The sequence below is a fragment of the Tympanuchus pallidicinctus genome, unplaced genomic scaffold, assembly GCF_026119805.1.
Source record: "Tympanuchus pallidicinctus isolate F22 unplaced genomic scaffold, pur_lepc_1.0 scaffold12, whole genome shotgun sequence".
Lineage (NCBI taxonomy): Eukaryota > Metazoa > Chordata > Aves > Galliformes > Phasianidae > Tympanuchus > Tympanuchus pallidicinctus.
Window position 1 is genome coordinate 8,164,036 of NW_026294637.1, and position 22,485 is coordinate 8,186,520.

General features: G+C 40.6%; 1 long non-coding RNA gene across 2 annotated transcripts; it reads right to left on the minus strand.

Annotated features, from left to right (window-relative positions):
• Positions 1–1,077: 1,077 nt before the first annotated feature.
• LOC128075609 (uncharacterized) lies at positions 1,078–19,827 on the minus strand. Of its 2 annotated transcripts, none has more exons than XR_008203917.1 (5): positions 19,604–19,827; positions 16,195–16,245; positions 15,937–16,050; positions 10,581–10,781; positions 1,078–1,162 (listed from the first exon to the last, which is right to left on the minus strand). It is a non-coding gene; the product is annotated as an uncharacterized LOC128075609 (long non-coding RNA). The 2 variants fall into 2 exon arrangements; XR_008203918.1 differs by lacking the exon at positions 19,604–19,827 and adding an exon at positions 17,145–17,255.
• Between the last annotated feature and the right edge of the window lie 2,658 nt (positions 19,828–22,485).

Below are 22,485 nucleotides of genomic sequence, written 5' to 3' on the forward strand. Positions count from 1 at the left end.
AAAACCAATATATAGGAGATTTTTGTGAATTATCATTAATAACACAAAAGTGTATTTTTAGTAGTATTTGAAGTTCAGTTTTTAGTTAGGTTTGGGCTCTATGCTATGCCTTTCCTTAGTAAAAAGAAAGAACAGTCTCTATATTTCCCAGTGGTGCTCATTTCTGATGCAGACTTGATGTCAATCTGACACCATGCTGCAGAAATACATACAAACAAAAAGCCTTCATGTACCAGAAAATTAACAATTTAACAAGCAGAATGTATAATTCATACAGCCTAAAAAGACAGCAGGCTTCAAAAACTAAAAATACCTTGCCAGCTTGAGGGTTTTTATTTAAATTTTAAGGCATTTAAGAACATCATATTGAAATATAATACTTACATATTGCCAGATTGTCTGAAGTCAATCCGACCATCTTAACTGCTTTCTGGTTGAAAAAAAAAAAAAAAAAAAAAAAAAAGAAGATGATGTGAAGCCATTTTAATGGTCTGTTTTCTTTTTATGAAAATCTACACAGAATTAGTTGCCATTATAAAATGATATATCAGACTGCTTAGAATTTAGTTCTATATATATACAGCAGTTATCAGTGTTGAAAAGTCTAAAGTTCTGAACAGCTGAGTTTTCATAGCACCCAGTTTTTTGGTTGCACACTAACCATGCTGCACCTCTCTACCAGGAAGAAGCAGATGAATTCTTTCAGTTCTCTTTGTAATTCAGATCCTCCTGAAGCCACTGGAAAGATTTCTGTTAAGACAGCTTACTGGGACTTCACTGTCGATTGCTTGTCTCACCGAGGTGAGTTCTTCATGTTGTTATTTCAGGACTTCCAATCTCAGCACTACCATCTGTAAAGCCCTTTCTCCTCTTGAAACTGAGGTTGTCTATTAAGAAGAGAGCTATTGGACAGCAACAGATGCTTGTTACTGGTCCATGGCAATATTTCAAACTGTGTACATTCTAAGCGTATACTTTCAGTAAGTGTTGAGGTAAGAAATCATACCGAGGGTAAAAAAATGTCCTCAGGTGACATCAAGAATGAAGGAGATTTGCTTTTGACAGGCAAAAAGCTAACTGTCGTTCTTGCTCTTGCAGGTGTGCTCTCACAAGGCTGGGAAAGTCTTTATTTTTGGGGGTTTCCACGGTAACGTTGGCAGTCCTAAATGGAAACAAAAATATTTAAAAGGATATGTTAAAAGAAAGTGGGATTCAAACATGACTGAGGTTTGTGTTTTGGTAAGGGTAGAAAGCAGAAATACTGTTGTACATGGATTTTAAAATTCTATCTAAATTAAATCCAAAGAGAAATTCAGGCACATTTTTACAAACTGTTGTGGGTTTGGCATCATAAAAAACACTTTACCAAAGGCCTTCCAAGGGTCGGCGAGGCACAGACTGACTCTTTTCATGCTTTGTTTTCTGAATTAAGTGGCTGTTTTCTACAACTTGAATTTCCATACAATCCAATTGATCATTGCAGTAAAAACAGCTGCTGCCAAAAATATAGAACACAAAATTCTATGCAGGTTTCATATGTTATAGCAGTAGCCTTTAAATGTTTGGAAGGCTTAAAAATGAAACTTATGCCACCATCTTGAAAAGAAGCCTGCAGTGCTGAAGAGAGAATTCTTTCTTGATTTTTTTTTGTTTTGTTTTGTTTTTTGTCCTGAAAATCAAATCTTGTAAGAAACTGTAGCTGTGTCGCTTCAGGGTGGAGAACCCCAGTGTGTCGAGCCCCAGTGTGTCCTCCATTGCCTTCAGGAAAGGAGGGCACTGGCCCTGCAATGCAGTGTCTGCATCACAAGTTTCAAGAATCGTATCATTATAGAATGGCTTGGGTTGGAAGAGACCTTAAAGATTGCCCAGCTCCAGCCCCCTCCCACAGGCTGGTTGCCCCCACTAATCAGGCTGCCCAGGGCCCCATCCAACCTGGCCATGAGCACCTCCAGGGATGGAGAACCCACAGCTCCCTGGGCAGCTGTGCCACCAGGCTTGGACACAAATGGGGCCTCACAAGAGCAGATCAGATGGGGACAATCCCCTCCCTGCCCCACTGCTACTTCCCTTTTAAGAGAAAGATTTCTGGAAGCCTCTGAGGCTGTAACCAAGTACCAGGCACCAGCCAGTTTTGTTTTGTGCCCTCAAGAGCAAGAGAGTGCCAAAATGACTCAGACAACGATGCAAACGTGAGGGAAGCCCTGACACTACATCACCACACTGGTAATAGTGGGACAGATCCCAGTGACCTCAGGAAATAACAGAGGGAAGCCACTTCTTTTCTATTGCTGCAGCAGGCTGAGAAGAAGGCTTGAGAGAGAAAAACGTCACCTGTGCCCTTTCCTTTTGCTTGCTTTTGCTTCCAATGGAAGACAGCAGACAGATGGCTCAATGCTGAGGTGGACTGGGGACCTGGTGGCTGTGCTATTAATACACCGGGGTTGGAAAACAGCACTTGAAAGTGCCTCTGTCATAAGGTCCTGTTTGAAACCAATCCCGGATCTGTGAAAACTTCCCAAAATCGCTTTCCTCAGTATAGAAGCCGGATATATATTCATTGAATCAGGCTCTTAATTAGGTTGGATACAAAGGGCTTTTCCCCCCACAGTACTTCCTGGTCAGCAGCAGTGCCCCCTGCTTTCTGCTAACCCTGATGTGCCATTCTGTGGGTATTATTTACTTTCACAAACACACCATAGCAATCAATTATTGATCCCCTTTCTTCCCCCTCCCCCTTTTAATTTATTAATTATATTTTTCAGGCCACACTTCTTCCCACTTACTTGGGCTGCTCTTTTCATTAAAACAAGTTCTCCAGCTGCCCCCAAATGTTTGCCCTTCCTGTCCATTCTTGGGCATGCCAAAACTGTTAGTGCACAACAGGAAACCAATAGCTTGTGCTATCGGGAGACATTTCCTTCACAGCACAAAACGTCTGAATAATAATTTCAAGCAAGGCTTCACCCATTTCCTGTAAAAGGAGGGAAGTTTGCCTATCCTAGTCCCTCAGAGCTCTTTGTTTCCATCCCTTCATGACGTAATGCTTTCTGCACAGGGAAGATGGATCGTTTTCCCTTAGCAGGACTGAATTCAATATCCTGTGTAAAGATTTGATACCAGTATTCAGCAATGAAACATGCAACGCATACAAATAATAAAAAAGATGTGCTATAGTTTATACTTGTAATGTCTCTTTTAAAAAATAAATCAACTTTTTGGTGTCTGGAAAATAGCTGAAATGAGAACATGGGTGCTAAAGATAGCATGTTTTATTAAAAGTTTTAATGCAGTATTAGCAATGCAAGTGTCAACTACTGCACATCCTGCAGCAGATCTAACAGCCCACCTGCATCAGCTCTCGCTGAGCACCAAAATGCCCCAGTCTGAATTGTCCACTATACAGCCCTGGATTTTACAGGAGCATTGTGAATAAACTACATCAATTGAATACATCAATTGAATTGTGAATAAAGTACATCAATTAAGCACATGCTTAACTTCATCGTTGGAGTTGGAAGGGACACTTGAAGGCCATGTAGTCCAACTGCCCTGCACTGAACAGGGACACCTACAGCTGGTCAGGTGCTCAGAGCCCCATCCAGCCTGACCTTGGGTGTCCGGTGCCTATATGGCAAATAAAATAAAATTAAAAAATCTCTTAAATAAATGCTGAAGAGTGACTAAGTTTGTTAAGTATTATGCTACATCAAAGCCTTAATATAATGGCACTGCTTTTGGAATTGTTAAAAAAGGAACTACCAAGCAACGTGCGTGCTAATACTCCAGAGCTGGAACATTTAGAGATGTTTAGGATGCATAATTTTAGGAAAACTGTCTTAAAGTGCCCTTTATCCAAACAAAATAGACATAGAAATTTCTACATATGAAATGCTGTTTCTACTGAATCCTACTAAGATGCAACCTAATCTATTTTTGTTCAACGATGCAACTTGGAATCAAGTATGCAGATTACTTAATTTTCAACAGATTTTTTTTTTTTTTAACAAGCTTAATAAACCTTGTGGATATGACTTTTTTATCTCCTGCTGCAGCAATCCAGAAAGCTTAAAAGGAAAATTTGTCAAAGAGTTTAAGTACCTTAAAAACTGCTAATGTCACAATTGTTATTGTAATGCAGTCTTAATTATATTATTTGTCCTCACGCAAGCATAATAAATGTCTCCCTCCATTATTCCGAAGACAATAAAACTTTCATTACATTTGTAATGTTTTCTGTGTGTTTGTCATCTGAAATGTTCAACCCAAATACGAAGTACTACATCTCTCTCACTCTAATTCCCTTGCTTCAATCAAGAGGCTGAGAATTTATCATTTTCTTCCCTCCTCCTTCAGCACGTATCACATGCCCTCCCCAGTGTCTGCCTCCACAGCTGGGAAGCCAGAGGTAGAAGGCACCTTCCTTCACACAGGCTCCAAACACACCTGTGTGAGCTAAATAAACCATTTCAGCAGCTTTCTGCTAGGAATCGTGCGTAAGAGCAGCAGTTTGCGTTTCAATTTCTCTTGCTTGAAAGGCAGGAAGGTGTTTCCTTGCTGCAGGCAAGCAGGACATTTGCATTTCATTGCTTCCAATGCACTTTGTCACTTTGGGACCAAAGCAACAGGGAGTCTGTGCCCTGGGAAGTTTTCATCCACTCCTACAAACTTCAGTCATCACTTTTCCCCTGAATGGCTGTAAGATGTGGGACATCACCACTCTCTGTTTGTTTCACAGGCCCTGTATGGGTTTTGATCCACTTCAATTGGGGCTGAGGGCAATGTTTCCCCCTCTGTGTCTTTGACAGATCATAAAACTGCTTTCTAAAGTAAACAAACAAACAACAAAACAAAACAAACCGGCAAAATATAATTCCTTATCTTTTTCTAATTTTATGACCTTTAATTGGTCCATCTTGTTGAAAAAACCTTCTTTGAAGGTGACACTCCAAAGCTATTATTGCCATTTGGGTGTGACTAGGTTACATTTAATTAACAAGATCCCAGTGTCAATAGTTCATTCAGTGGTTGGTAAGTGAATCAGTTCCGACCATCTATCCACAAAGCAGAATAGCAGGTGAGCTGGGGTGCTCTGAGGAAGCAGTGCAAGCATTTGATGCCCAAAGAAACCAGGTAGGAGGAGGGTGGATATGCTGAATCTACTTGTGCCTACTGGTAGGAAAAGCTAACAGTAGTATTACCCTTTTGGTGTTTCCAGCATGTAAACCAGCCATCACAAAGTGCTCTGGAAAGGTCTGTTTGTAACACTATGGACTGACAAGAATTGACATCCAAGTCCTCTTCTTCCCATTATTAACCTCTAATATTGTATATACTTCAGCAAACTTCACTGAAAATCCCATGACAATAAGATTTTGTGCTGTGGAATGGATTACAGAACTCTCAAAACTCTGTCAAAACACACAAATAAGTGACACTTAGGCCTAACTTCTTGTTCAGCAGAGGTTCAGAAAAATTAGGAGACTCGATGTAGGTCAGACTGGAATCGGTGAGAAAGAAGAGGCTGACATAGCAGTCTAATAGCCATTACAGAGGCTGTAACTGTGTGCTAGCTCCTGTGATAGAACACACAGTGCCAGAGTGCAGATGGCATGTGCTTTCTGTGCATAGTAGTATGCATATCCAGATTGGCAGAGAAGGTCGAGTGTCCTCTGCAGCAGCACTGATGACATGACTGGTGGGGAAGGGGAGGATGTGATTCACACACTGCCCTAACAGAACAATACCAGTAGTCAGGAATGATCAGATGTCCCCACTAAGCTCACAGAGACACAAAAGGAGCTAACAGCTGACATTTTTAACACTGGAATTTTCAGGCAAGTCAGATCATTATTTTTTATCAGAATCATGATACAAACAGCATATCATATATAACTCCTGCCTTAGAGTCCTGCAAGTCTCAGAAACAAGAAACCTGTTTAATCTATGTTCCTTAAGTAGATTAAATCCCTCTAACACCTTTCATGCCAGCATTTATTCTGCATGGTGCTCAGGCTCTCATTATATTTGACATTTTATCTTCGTTATTGAATTGTCTTTTCCTTGTTTTGCTCATTCACAGTGTATACTGGCCAGCCTACAAAAACGTGATTTGAGTGTTTTAAATGAGACTGATATATTTTGACTGTGTCCTTGCTGATATAAAGGACTGTAAAGCAGCCAGCTGTTCATTGTTACTATATTAAATAAAGCAAAATTCCCTTGTGATATACTATATACTAACAAATGATGTAATGAAGCTCTGGCCATGTGAAAACTCTATCATGATACCACCCAGCATCCCCATGAGCAGCCAAGAGGCCAAATCACTTGTCTGAGAAGCCCCGTTAACACGTCGCCCTTACAACCCAGAGCTGTAATTGCTTTAACCTGACACGCTGCTCATTTTCTGTCCTGCGTGCTCCAGTACGTGTACACATTTCTTTCCTCTCTGCTGGAGAAAAGGCTTACAAAACAAAGCCAGTTTAACACATTTCTCTGCCTTCTTTCTACGTGCACCAGGGTGGCAAAAGGTACCATGCAATGGATGGGGAGAACTGGGAGCCGTGTATGGCCTATGAGACCCCACTACATCTGGGAAGCAGGAAAGGATGTAAGAGCAGGCACTGCTTTTACAAAGGGAATTTTCAGGCAAGAGAAACCAAATCAAAAATAGCGAACCAGGTTTAAACCTTCAGAATGCACTGATAGTGCCCAGTCCTTCAAGGGAAAACTCAGACGTGTGGGGTGCCTTCCAGCCAGTCACATGCTGCATGGAGACACGGTGATGGAATCACGTCACCTATGTAAGCTACTGGCTATGGAAATTGTGCACTGCAATACAGCTCTAGCTGAATTTGTGGAAGGTTTACACAAAAATTAGCCTTTTGTGAATTTACACTTACATCAAATTTGAAACATTTATCTATTGCCCTTTTCAGAGCCCATACAAGGTAGTAGTTAGCAGTAGGCTCATTCTGTCTGGATATGGTGGAGAACAGGACTGAGGGCACTGCAGTGACACAGCTGGCTGTACTATGTGCTAACTTGCTTGGAGCCAGAACAGGTATCTCCACTAAGCAGTGCAGACATACCCTACCACAAGCACTGAGATGAGCAGAAACTGTGATTTCACAAACACCAGTCCCATACATGAGTTGTATGATTAAAGGTTTCAGACAACGAACAAACTCCCATCTGAACTCCAGCCCTGCTCTGCGGCAGTTTTGTCTAGGTGCTACGTGTTCTCTTCTAGAGGGTTCATTGCAAAAACATCAGTGGCCTTTCACTAGAAAGGAAGGGGAGGAGGAAGAGCACCATATGGCATATCCCCAGTGGGTGCATACCACAAGCCTTTCCCATGTTTACAGTTCTTGGCCATGGTCTGAGCCCAACGTCAGGCTAACCTTGAACCTTGCAAACTAAATACAATCCTGAGAGTGCAGCTGGAGCAGGTGGGAGAGCCAGATAAAGAGCTCAGTTTCCAGAAACAAAAGAGAAAGCATTCCCCCCAAATCCATGCTGTTAGAGCTATCCTTGCTGCTCTGACAAGATTTCATTCTGAAAATGGCAGTGGAGTATTTTCACCACCACATATTGTGAAGCTGAATGCAAATGTTCTACAATTTTGCTGCCCAAATTGCATGGTAGGATTCCCACACCTTAAGGACACAGACTGCTGACTCACCTGTCCTCGCTTCCAGCCATAGGGAACTGTGCTGCAGAAAAGCCATTATACAGAACTGCTCCTGCTCCATAGTCTGCCTGGAGATCATAAACACATGTTCCCTACCTGCGCCCTGGGTGGTGTCTGCTGCCAGCTGTGCTGAAGCTGCCCAGCTTCCACATGAGACCTATGGTGGAGCTGCTGACCCAATTGCAGCACCTGGGGAACGCTTAAAATTCCTATGGGCAGGTGTGGCTGTGATCCAGGATCTGAGCCTTCATGGAGCGCTTTTATTTATGCAAGATAATTAGTGGTGTAAATGAACTGGCAAGAACCATTTTTGCATGAAAGTCCAATAAAAAAAAAACATCCTTAATTGTTCTCATGGCCTCTGAGGCTGTCTAATCATGAAATACATGTTCTGTGTAACCTCTGTTTTTTAATTCCCTTAATTTTTGAGCAAACAGAACTCCCCTCCCCATTCCCTCTGGAAGACAGATAATATGTTATGAAGTATTTTGGCAGAAGACACCGCTCATTGTATTTATTGGCGACATACATTAAAGTAAAAGGGGAAAAATTAAAGCTGTTAGAAAGAGGTCAAATTCCAGCCATTTCTCAGGAGTAAGGTTCAGTTTTGAAGTCATTTTTCAAAAGAGGTTTTGCATTTACAAAATCTAATGAGGTTAATTTGAGACTGAATGAGCTAATCATCAGTTTGGTATTCTGGACACCACAGATTTATCACTTCCCTCAGTGTGATAATATCATTTGTCATCTTTCTTCTGGTACCCCATCAACAGAATCATTTCTACTTCAGACCGATGCTCTGACTTCCATGCTCCTGAAAGCTTGTGCTGTTCCATTGTCTTAACTCTGGAGAAAGCATTTCTGGGAGGATCACTGCCTTGATGTGAGCAGTTCTGGGTCTCAGCTGTTAGTGCAGGAGCACTGAGTGACCTGCTGCTGCCCATGGCCATGGGACTTTATTGTTCTGTTCTCTGATATCACTTATAGAATAATTCCCAGGAGGTGCTGGGTTTGAGTATTTCCAAAATTTGCAGGTTTCACAGTGTGGCTTTGGATATAAATTCTGCACGGTAGGAAAGGGGAAAACAATGGCTTGCCTTCCACCTCTTAGTCACAGAGCTGAATCACATTGCTGTTTAAGAGCTGCTTGCTGCCATATTTGCAGGAGGCTCATGGTTTTCTCTCATTTCCTGCTGTGCATCTCCCAAGCTTCTATCCTGCCCTGCACAGCCAAAGCCCATCATCAGAGCTTCCACAGAGTGAGAGCTGAGAGGGGCCGCATCCCCTTCGCAGATGTTTATTATTTGATTAATTAACTCTAGCTTGGCGTTAATCACTTGCGCATTCAGACAGTGGAATCATACAGGAAGAGAACAATACAAAGGAAAATACTCACAGTGGTGATTTCCATTTCAATGGGAGGAAAAAAAAAGAGGGAAAATTTCATTCTGAAACCAGTGTGCCTTGTCCATGACTCAAACCTGCCAATATTGCTGGTTTCCATCTTGCTACTGAAAGCCCACACGTAGACAGTCATTAATCATGGTGAAGACCCAGTGTGAGCAGTCCTCCTGCCCTCAGTGTATGTTCCTTATCATGAGGCTCCACCATGACACAGTTTTCTCCTTTCCCTATTCCTGTTTCTGCTGACTTCACAGAGCACTCATGAACCAGCCAGTATCCACTTCTTCCCACCTCTCTTCAGATGCACCTACAGAAAGATTTGCTTTGTTGGATATTTTGTTGTCTGGACCACAGTGTGTTGAGCTGCTGCTCCTTAAAACTGTGAGAAAATAGCTAATGTAGTACAATGGCTATCTCCACCCTACACCCTGTGGTTTTCCAAAACCACAAAACATGACGACACAGCAACCAACTTCCCTATTCTTATACATATAAACGTATATCTTTGTTTGCATGACAGTACGTTCATAATTAAATGGACAGTGAACAAATCTACTAATTACAAGTTTTACACAGAAGATGTTGGTATGCAGCCTTTGGATGCAGCCTGCAGAACTCCAAGAACTTTGAGAGGAAAACCATCAGAAAAGATCTCTGTTACGTGGTTAACTGCACTTATGAAACTCCCTGACCAAGTAACTCTGCACATTGGCTTGAAACTACAGCTGTGAGCTGTACAAAGGAAATGACGACAGGATATAAAGGACTAGGGAATATTCAGTATTTACTAAACAAAGATCTTCATTTGAGCGTGTGTCCAGTCATACCACAAGTATTTGACAGAAACAGCTCCCTGAGCTTGGACAGGTCACAGAGTGATTGCTGTTATTTTGCTGTGCACATACAAAAAATCACTTTGCATTAATATACTTTCAATAGCAAATTCTTTCTTCCCCCTTTTTAAAATTGCCATTTTAAGCTAGAAAGGCAAGCCAAAAGGTACTGGCAAATATGGGAATAAGACCTGAAAACCTGAAAACTTCATGATCATTCTGAGACACACATTTCACACCTTAATTTTTCAAAGGAACTCTCTTCAGAAGAAACTTTCAAGCTCAGGCCAAAACTCAGGTTAGAATCACACCAACTTGCTGAAAGGGATTTTACAACTTCATCTGACTTCTGGGGGAACCAGAGAGTAGTTTGGGTAATCTTTAATATTACCAGATGAGAGCTGTTCCTATAACACAATATGTTATGTCTTTTTCTTGGGATCTGAAGAAAAGGGCTGTTGTAAAACAATATTATTTATGGACTGTGTTGCAGTGTTTGCCAGACAGTAACGTACAGGCAGTACATCTCCAACCAGGCAGCACAGAGCCTGGGGCTGCAAGGACAGGCTGCCACCTCTGAGGAGCCTTCAGCCTAAAGAATCAACAGAGGCAAAAGGCCAGAGATGGGTAAAAGTGATTTGATGACTTACTCAGCTTCAGAGCTGAAGTAGACTCCACTGGAAAGGGGAGTGGTGGCTCCACACTGATGATGGACTTGTTTCTGTTAGCAGTTTTTCCTGCTCTCATTTTACAAGGGACTTCTGTCTTCGTTGCATTCTCTGAACTTTCCATGCTTGATTTTTTGCTCAGATGTGTCTCCGCGTCTCTCCTCAGCTGCTGTTTGGAACAAACTGACAAACAAACATTTGCTGCTGGGTCAGTGTAAAAAGTATTTGCTTGATTCTTACCCACAATGGATTGAAGAGACAAAAGAAAATGGCAGTGAGTCATGTTTTATGTACTTTTTCAATACCTTTTAAATGCAGCTGGTTCTACATTCACCTTCATAGTTCAACTAATATGGAACTCCACAAGAGATTTATTCTCATGCAGTAAAGCTCAGACCCTCTCTAAGACTCCAATGTGCTCCATTTTCTTTTACCTGTGTGCTTAACATTCAGCCCAGAGCAGCTGCGAGCTACAAGGACACAGATGAGGAAGTTGTGTTATTTGTGCCTTTCAGGATTGCTAATTTTCTAGAATTGACAGCCCAAGATTAGGTGAAAATTTGTTGTAGGGTAGGTTTTTTTTTTCTTTTTTTAAGTAGTGCCCATCCACAGATAGCAAAAGAAATAGCTGCACAGCATCCAGCTAACTGTACACGGACCCCAATCATTATTTGGATGTTAGCTTTGTATTTTATGATCTCATTTTTCCTTGTAAGTGTGGAAATATCAGAGTTTCACTCAGCCCTACCAGTTTGTTCCAAAGTCAGGGGAAATGAAATACAGTATTGAACAACACAACAACATGTCAGGAAAAAATAAATGGAACGGCTTTGTGGTGTCAGCTTGTGAAGAAATGAGATGAAATATTTTTTCCATGTGCTGAATGAGCCCAGACAAAATCTGTCTCGATGCTAGGCTCACTGCAACCTGCTTGTATCATTTTTGGAGACATGAGAAATCTGCTTTACGGCAGGTACTCAACCATGCTGTACACTGAAAAATACTCCCTTTTCTCAGAATGAAATTTTTCACAGTTAGATAAGATACAGTGGAAGATATTTGCTGGAGTCTTCTGGTACAGCCAAGCACGTTGGCTGTGACTATAGTCACTAGAACTCTTCCTTAGGCTCTGACTCCTCTTGAATCAGAACTAAATGAATAAACCCCAATAAAAGGAGAATTCAGAAAACGGAGTGCAAGTTCCAGGTGACATCATATGTTGGAGCATGAGTTCTGGGTGATTGTGGGTTACTGGAAGTCTATGCTGGGTGGACCTAAATGTGCTTTTTTATTTTTCTTTCAGGCTGAGGATACCGCTAGCTTCCACTAAGTTGATTTCAGGTAAATACATATTACTTAAGGCTTAACATTTTGGCTCACAGAAACTTCAGGCCATTACTTTTAATTAAACAAACAAGACCCTCTGAAAACTTCATGGTATCCCAAGGAGAACTCTCATCCATGAGTAAAAGATACTTTTTCCCATCTCTGACCTACCCGCATTCCTGTGGGTTTCATTCACTATCGTACCACTCGCAAACTGGAAAGGGCATTTTCTGCAAATATTATTCACATTAGCAGCCCTAAAAATGCTCATTCCACGGTTATGTTCCAAGCACTGGCAGGATACTTTATTCACTGCAGTAACTGAGAGCACTGCTTGTTCTCACTGTATCTCCCAGGCCACAATCACGGGTGTCAGATGTGTTTTTGCTAACAAGACTGTGGAACTGGTGAGCAGAGAGATTTCCCACCCTTCCCTTCTCCCAAGCATCCGTCAAACCGCAGTTTCGGAGTGGCCACACCCTGCTTGTTATTGTTCTAGTAAAATATGAAAGGTGGGTTCTTTTTATATTTTCCTTAGCCTTTCACCTTTATTTAAAGTAGAGTGCATTCAAGGGACATCTGTGTTACTGGCAGTAAGATCACGGGAGGGAGCTTTCTATAAATACCACCACTATTAAATAAACTGCTGGAGCACGGCATTCACTAGCACGATGAGTTCAGTGCTGTAGTATGTATTCCTGCCAGAGCTGACTCTCAGTGAAGCATCCTTTTATTTTCATTTTGGAACAGTACTTCTAATGTGCAGATGAAACTGAAAGGTGAGATTCCGAAGATGCGCTGCCAAATGTGCCAAATTTCCTAGGCGACACTGGCAGGATGGCCAACATCCAGCAGTGGTCAGTAACACCCCACTAGTTCACAGAAGTGTTATGATGGTTAAAACATTCGTGTGAATGAAGTACATTAAGTTTCTCTGACTGAATGAGTCATTACAATACAGAGATTATTTCAATTTAAGATGTTTGGCATGTGAAGGAGTAAGGTAAATACTAGATCATGTTCTTCTGTTTTCACAACTGAAGAAATGTGAACGCCATAAAACGGAGTCCAGACTTGCAAAGACCTACAGAAAACCCATCCAAGTATACACTTACAGCAGCTTTCTTAGAATAACGTAGACATACCCCAAATCAGTTCTAAATTGTCTTGGTCAGAGTTGGCCTAGGTCTAGTCAAAACTGTGATTTACTGAGGAAATTTAGGAAATTATCTTTCCCAGCTCCTCACTCTAAACTTTTATTCTTAAATAATATCTCTACGTAAACCCAACTTGAATGCTCTAAAGAAATGACTGCAGTGAAGACAATATAATTTAACCAAACAAAATAATAAAATTGAGGTTTGTCTGGGAGAAATAGACACAAGAAAAAAGAGTGTAAGACGAAGTAGGAAGTGATAATAGACATGATTTCACCAAGAGGGCCAAGAAGCAGCAAAGAGATTATGGAAGAAAACCTACAGAGTTGATTAGAATAATAGATTGTTTTCCTATTCCCAAATATCCTGTGGAATTTAATAGACACATTGAAAGAAATAAAGTGGTGGTTTGTTTTGCTCATGACATGAGGGAGTTTAAAGAGTGCTACATAAGCCACAGGTTGGCCAGTATTAAGCACAAAGGTTTCTCAAGCATAATGCCTACAGTCCAAATGATGTAATTTTAGAAGTTCCTATTGTATACGACGTTCCTTTAAGGGAGAAGCAGAGTGTTTTGATAAGAGATTTGTACAGATGTTGGAAGCATGTATAACTCAGAGATGTCTGTTCAAAACCTGGACCCATGATTCTAATTATACACCATGGAAGGAAAGCTGCGTGACTTCTGAAGAACACATGGAATCAGGATATCTATGTCTTATTGTGCTGACCCATTCAAATTAGGTCCAAAATACTCACTGCTTTTCTCACTTAATTCTTTGGAAAACCCATAACACATCTCTTAGAATAAATATACTTTAAAAAGCATAAGAAAGAGGAATCAGGACTGAATAGAGAACAAAACAGGAAATCTTCTTGCCACCATATAAATCCACTACTAACCCACACCCTACGTGATGTGTGCAGTTCCCATGCCCTCATCATAAGATTGGGCAATTGTTCTGAGAAAGGTAACAAAGATGATTAAAGTTCAGGAGAGCTTTCATACAAAAAAATTATTAGGTGGGCTCAGAATCTTCATGCTGGATAAAGAGGGGAAGGCTGCAAAATTCTTAAAGACATAAAGGGCTTAAAGACTGCTGCTTCTTTCAGCACAAGAACCAGACACAAACAGACGAAGATACAGAGAGCCAGGTTCAAACCAGTGTAGATTTTCTGCATGCCACAGGTAATAGTGAAACTGAAAAATGGATACAATAGATGCAAGAAATTTATGCATGTTTGTAACAAATCTGAATAAGGACATGGAAAAGTGATCCTTAGTGGCTGCTATACAGACAAATATCAAGAAATTCAGGAAATTCCATAAACTAAAAATAGCTGGAACACAGGAGTCTACATGACAGAAATATCATATATTCCTACTCTTCTTACTCTTCCCTGACACTTCTGTTTTATTCCAACAGGTTGGGCACTGGACACATTGATGTTCAGTGTTAGATCTCCCGAAACAGAAACATTCTCGATGCTCCTGGATTTTCTCTATACACTTCAATTCTTCCTGCAATTTATCATTGACTCCACTGACCATCAACTATAGTTTCTGCCATTTTTGACATCTTTCTACATGATGAGGTATGAACAAAGAATCCTGAACCGATGGGAGTTCAGCCTTTTGGTGAAAATGTGCTCCTCCTCACCTTCTGTCAGCATCCCTTCCTTTAGGTAAAGTCAGTCTTTGGTCCTCAGTACCACATCTGTCTTAATGCTGGCCCAGAACACTGGGTGGCAAACACATGTACAATGACAAAAATGCAGTATTAGCACAAGTTCATTTGTCAATAGATTCAAAATCAAGAATGGGGATCACAGTTGTAGCAGTCTGCTAATGACTGATATTTGGTACATTTCTCATATATCTACTGTAGAGGCATGAAATTGGTTCTTCGTGGCTAAAATGAAGATTTTCCTCTAGGTCATTCCCTGGAAATTATGCTTCATGTCATGACAGGGACATTTATATATATATATATATATATATATATATATATATTTATATTTAAATTTTTTAAAATTTTTTTGCAGGACTGATTGACTGTGCTCTTATATCTTCTGTTGAGATGCAGCATTAAAAATACTGAGTGCTGAAAAACAATAATGTTGGAGGAATACAATTGCCAAGTAAAATAAAACAGAATTAAATGTAAACTTCCACCATAGAGCTCCCATATGTTGGTATATGAGCCTTAGGAGGGCAGGGTAGGCCTAACAGTGATTTGTTTTCTTTGGCCAGTAAACACCCAATCATTTCTTAACTTGGCTCTTGTTTGAGATATCACATTCTATATTGACTACCCCTTTGTTCCCCCTGTTTTCAGTCTTTCAAGTTTCTTTAATATATGACAAGGTCTTTTAATTCGTTATCAGGGTTTGCTTTTTTTTTAATTCAGAAGAAGGTAATGCACTGTGCAGTATATTAAAGGGAAGCTAAATATTTCTGGTGACAACTCAACACCTACAGAGTCCAAACCCCTGCTAACGTTGGTTATCCTATCCCCTCTCCCTTAAGCCACACGGATTTTTGATTACAGTATAACCGCAGACTTGCATAATAAATCAGTCACTGCAGTAACACAGCAGTAATGACACATTCAGAAGTGTAACTTGTGGCACTCAGCCACCAACCAGGGGTCTGTGGGGAGCTGTGGTACCCTGGGGAGGGAGGGCTGGAGCAGGCTCCACGTCTTCAGGGCAGTCTCACGGCACTGAGGACAGTGGAGCTTGTACTCTGTGTTTTAAGTTAAGCTGTCAGCTTGTGAACTGACGTGATTGCAAAAGCTGATTTAGACACACTCAACAGAATGACTGTTCAGAAGCAAACTTTTATGATTTACCTCAGAATGAGCACAAGCTCTGGCTGGGGCAGACTCTTGAAGGTGCTGGGCTGCGAGGGAGCTGGTCTGCTTGTCCTCTCAGAGGTTCATTTTAGAATCATAAAATCATTGAGGCTTGAAAAGATCACAAAGATTTTTCAGTCCAACCATCAGCCCACCTCCACCATGCCCATTAACCATGCCCTTCAGTGCCACATCCCCACGGTTCTTGAATACCTCCAGGGACCACCATCTGGGCAGCTTGTGCCAATGCCTTACCAACATGCTGGACTTCTGAGGGGCTTCACTGAGATAAGTCTTCATGGCCATCTATGAAAGGAAGGTACCGATCATTTGACAATTTGTCTTCACATGGCAATTACCCCTTGATTCATTTGAGCCCCTGCCCTAAGTCCCTCAGCACGGCTTAGCTGGAAGATCTTTAATTCAGAGCCACTCTGTCATTTTTCCAAATTTCTAAATAAAAATCAATACATCCGTACAAAAGCACTCATTTGTGCAATATCATTGCCAGGCTCCATATGGTATTCCAATGACTGGTCTGGATTCATAGGCTCCTACCTTATAGCTTCACACCTACCACACCTATAAAAAAGCAGTTACAGCATCACTGTATCCAAGCATATCATATAAGCACACTGATTAACTCAAAGCACTGGGGATGTCTAAAACACAACCAAACCATTGTATTTCATCTAAAGCTGCATGTCTGTTATAATGGCAGACGCTGAAATGCCCCAGATGTGTCACTGCTCAATAGGATGATGCTACTGGACTGTGGCATCAAAAGATGCCTCGTTTCTTGAGACATCATTAAGAGGTAAGGCTTTCCATATCGTATGGAAAGGAATATGAGAGTGCAGAACACCTCAAAAGGAGTAAGAAACAACAACAAAACCCAGCATTGCAGCTGTAGGACCAATCCACCGCGTTACACATTTTACATTTGGAGAACTGTCAGGAATTCACAAACATACAGCAGACACCAAGATTTGCAAGAGTTAAAAGAGCAATTCAAACCTCTTGAACTATATTTAGTGTTCGTAAAACTTGCTACGGTTCATGGACCTGTTTCTTCCATCAGTTAAGTTCGTATTTCTTTCAAAGACAACTCCCTTTTCGTACTTTTAACAACGCTGGTTTTCTACTAACTGAACTTTCATTGAAACAGAGCAGCCTCTAAAAACTAGACTGGCATAGACACTTACTTGGATTAAAATATTCATTTTCCCACTTCGCTTCTTTACACACAGGCTTCTCTTGATTCATTTTTTATCCCTCTCTTACTTGGCTTTGTCTGCAATTTCATTGATTTTTTTTCCTTTTTTTTTTTTTTTTTTGCCATCTCTGGAACGTAATGAAAACATGCAGCGTTAACGCAGACTTGGAAATAGCATAACAGGATTGCTCATCCCAAATATAAACACATTCCTTTTTCTGCACTTATCTGACACCTTCCTTAACAAAAACACATGTACACTTGGAAACAGAGAATGGCTGTCACTGTGGTCCAGTAGTTTTATTGTAAGTTGTAATGTCTGGTAACTTTACTGCAGAATTAACATTCTATGTCTATACAGAATGTTTACTTATGCATTTATTAATGTGCACAAAAATACAAATATTTCTATATTAGGGGCTACCTGTTAACTGAATATAGTTTCTGCTGCAATAACATGCTAACAAAAATTGTTGCTAAAAAAAGCTGACACCTTCATAGCATGGGCATCTTTAACACAAAATACAGGTGCCTGTAACAAGCTCTTCAGATCAACTGTATTCCAGGGATAGGAATTAACATCTTAAAATCACTGTTCAGGAAATTGACCGCACAACTTGCATTCACAGAGCACCATATCAGGAAGAGCATTTTAACAGCATTTTGAGTGTTTATTACTTAAAGTGAAAAGAAGAGCAAGAGCAGAATATTAAGTTCGAAACATAATGGGTAAAAATAATAATGAAAAAGTTTATTAAAATTTCACTATAATTTTTTTATGGTAGTCACAAATCTGAATTCAAATGAGGTTACTCCATCTCTTCCTCACAAAACTGATTCCATACAGGAAAGACAGGCGCCGTAAAAGGCATCAAGTGAGTGCTGTTGACAGGGCATTAGGCTGGAATACCAGACAGGAGAACTTTGGCTTCAACAGCCATTTCAGATCACTAGAGCTGCAAACACACAGACTATAAAAAGGAAAAGTACACCAATGACAATATTATGTTCTGGGCAAGTTTCTTTAACCTATTTACACCAGGTTTGGATTTGACGATCTGAATTCCAATAGAGAGCATTTCATTAACCATGTGTATCTAAAACTGCTATTGGAGATTCTCAGATGGCACCTATCAACAGCATATAAAGCACATTTGCTCTATGTCTCACTACAATTTAAAAAACAGCAGACTGCCTTTGCTGATGTTATACAGCTATTTCTGCGCTCTTTAGTTTTGGACAAAACCCAAAAGTTTCAGACTGAATCCCAACATACTTACATTCAAATACTATCTCATCTTGGAACTACTGAAAAACATTCTTTCAAATAAAGGCACACAGAGCTCAGCTATCTACTGAAAATGATCCAGCCATCTTCTGAAGAATAACAAAATATTAACAACAGCTTGTGAGCCAAAAAATGATTACTGAGCACCAGCAACGTGTGTTCTTGCTACAACTACCATGAGAAAAGGCAAAACCACAATCCAATACCTACAGTGACTATTTTTTCTCTCATCTAAACTCAACTCTTGCAAAAGAAGAGTGGGGTTTTTGAACCATGTCAGAGATGAGTGGGGAGGAAATGAAATAGCCACTTTGGCTCTTTCACTGAACTTGCTATGAGGATGGACAAGAGCTACCTTTTCTTAAACAAGATGATCCCTCACTGATTCTGGCATGAAGCGGCTCATCTGTAAGCAGCCAAGTTAAACACCTGTATGCCAGACAAAACCAGCTGTCTGTGTGGCTCTGCCAACTCATCTGCTCAATATACCTCCTACTAGTGGGCTGTGATCTTTCAGTAAACACACAGTTCAAATGCAAGTGGTTTGTTTTTCTTTTTTTTTTCCTGTTCTCTTATCTTAATTAGCACCTCAATTTTCTAAGAAGCCATTGATTAACTACAATGATACTGCTGCCTGTATTGCCACCAACAACTGGGCATCAGCTCAGTTTAACTGGCTAACGTAGAGATAAGAAATATGCACATGAAATGAGTGTGCATTATAGTGGTGTTGTCTTCTCAGAGTTATTCTTAAGTCCATTTTCAAATACGAACTTCTTCCAACTAAGAAGAAGAAATACGTGTTTTCATCGCTCTCCTCAGTGAAAAACCCCAGCAAAGACCCCAAGAAACAAACCTTGAGGAAGGCCTCCATTACTCAGCCTGACCCACCATGATGTGCCGTTTGTTTTAAACATGTGGTAACATTTCTGTTCCCCTCACTGCCTAAGGACTTGCCTTCTCCTTAACTTCCAGGTCATTTTACCCATCTGTTCAGGGAAATATATGAATATTTATCTGGATGAAGGAGAAAAAAATTAAAGCTCTCTGTAAGAATTTTCATCTCTCTTCTCTCTCTTTCTTTTCCTGAGCATGGCAGTTTTGAGGAGGAGAGGTTAAATTTCTACCAAAAGACCATGGATCAATTTGTGTGCACTCACCTTTGAAATGTTCCTATCAGCTTTGCTCCATGTTTGCTGGGTGCAGGGAAGCTTCTCCCCGCAGTGAACCCTTTGTTCCCTCTTTGTTCAAACAGATATCTCTATTTTCAAACTGGTAAAGCTTAACTAGAGCTACACAGGATGGATCTGAACAGGGAAGCTAACACAAACCAGCAGGACACTTTTGGGGTTGTGTACATTCCCTTTATATGATGTCACGCTTACTTCTGACTGGGGGGAAGTGCATTTATACGATTTACTTTTCTAAAATACACAAGCAAAGTACAGAAACGATTTGAAAGTTGTTAAATTCAGTATATTTCAACATCATTTATGGTGCAAAATAAATTAAAAGAGGTGAGGTAGATTTAGATCCTCAGTCCTTTCACAGCTAGGAAATGTTTTCTGTAATGTTTATGGCTATCCATAAACTGCAATATAAATACAAAACTCTACCTTTAATGTTTAAAAAGCTGTTGTCAGAAAGATTCTGTAAGTGCACTGGTGTATTATTTAGTTCTGCTGTACCACTGTAAGCACACACATTTCATTGGTTTGAGTGTAAGCTCTGGAAGACAGTGCTTTTCTTTGGATGGCATACGGTCTGGAATAGTAAGCACATTATCAAGCACATTTATTGCAGTCAGCTCTCCTAATGATAGGTGTTCACATCTTCCATTTTTCATGAACCTCTTTCTATAAAGAAATGACAGGGTATGACAAAGGAATACTCACATTATTCTGAAGGAAGAATTTATCCATTATTTTGAAGTTTTATATGTATTTCATCATTACATCTCAGCAGAGGATGGGATGCATGTCCCGTGGCTGTGTGCTGTGATTCAGAATATTACGGGGAACTGGATCTTTCCAGAGAAAGAGCAGGAAGGACATGACTGCTGGTACAGCTTGTCTTCAGGAATAACTCCCAGCAAAGTGAGCAGGGCTTCCCTGAGCAGAAAAGCATCGGTAAGAGTTTGGAGAACTGAGGCTCTAAGCTGGAGTTTTAGCTTTCTTGTTTGTTTTGATCATTATCATCTTCCTCTTACAGCACGAACCTGTGAAATCTGCAGGCTTATTTTGGGATAGGTTCCCTGTTTCTTCTTCTGGCCTCTCCTCTCTCCAGGTTTTCCCTGCTGCTCAGGTCCTGGCAGAAAGGATGCTGAACGGCTATTTACAACCAACTATGCTCAGACCAAATAGCACCAAACTCATGTTCAATCTGGCTGTAAATGCTGATGTTTCAGCAGCTGCTTCATAAGTAGATAAATGGCACATCAGTGAGGAAGGGCAGCAGCCATCCCAGTGTGAGCTGCCCCCCCCCCTTACTAAGGCACATGCTGCCTTATTTATTCCTTTTATTGATATAGCGCTGGATGCAGAACTCTTTTTTTCCTTTTTCTTTTTCTTTTTTTTCATAATTACAAGCATTTGGAATTAAAATATATGAATCCATTTTACAGGAAACTACAGGAAACTACATTTTTGCTAGTACTGGAATATTTGCTTAAGTATAGATTGCTCCCATTCCACCTAAATAGGCAGAATTCTTAAGAGAACATTGGGGAAGTTCTGTTTCCTGTAGCTACAAACAAAACAGAAGGGCAAGAAAAGAAAACATTAAAAAAAATCAATTTGAACTCAACACTTAAAAGCAAAGCCATACCCTTGATTTCAAACCTGTTCCATAATCAAAATTATGGGATGGAATATTTTTGAATAGAAGGCATGTTTCTGTATTAAAGCAATGTTCGATTGCTGCTGTCAGAGTGGCAGGATCTCCAGCAGTGTATCTGCACCAGAATCAGAGTTCACCCCATTTTAACTACTGATTTGTGTGAGGGAACATGAAGAATTTAATCCAGCCTGCAAATTATTCTGTTTCCCTTCATTCTTTTCTCTGTGTCGGATACAGTTCTTTGGTGGGTGTTTGTTTTTGCAGCCATAGTGATGAGATATATTTGTTGGCTGCAGTCAAAATAGTTCCCAACAGTTATCTACTGGCATCAACTTATTATTCAGCAAATCCAGACACTTTGCCTGCTTTACACCCAAAGGGGGAGAATTTGGAGACTATGGTCCCAGAATAGCTCATGTTATTCTTCTAAATCAGACCCATAATTCACCATTTTGAATACCACAAAGAAAGTCAAGATGGGTATTCACAATAACTAGAATTGGATCCATTCAAAACTTTCTTATTATTCCATTACCGAGGGGAAAAAAAAAACAACACATGATCTCATTTAAATCATAAATATTCTTCAGAGCAACATCCTTTATAACAATAAATCACACATTTTTCTCACAGCACTGCTTTGCTCCTGCTCTGCTTGGGGTGAAAAACCATCAGTGTTTGATTTGACAAACTGCTGACAAAACCCACTTGATTTTATAATATAGGAATCAGACACATACTGGGAATTGATACATATCTGACTCCACTGCATTGAAAAGCATGTGGATGTGTGTATAAATACATTTTGGCTGGTTGACGTTGCTGACCCTGGCCTTAAGCAGTGATTTTGACAGATCTGCATGGCTTATGGCTTTGTGGAGCAGTTTAACTCCAGTGACCAGCTTGGAGACTCCGGCTGCGATTTTTTGGGGGCTTCTGAATGATAGAAGGACAGTAACACTGGAAGCTGCTGAAGTTAAAATCCATCAAAGCCCTCAGCCACTGCAGCTCACGGGAAACTGAACTCTCTAGCAGCTCAATCTGTTACAGCAAGCTGTGGCTCTTTGGGACGGAGCACCGCCCAGCCAGGCACCCCTCCCACCATCCCGATAGCATCTAGCAGGCTGAGAGCTGGAAGCAGGAACCTCTTCAGGCATGCCAGTATGAATTGGCAGAGCTTGGGATTCAGGGCACGTACCCACAC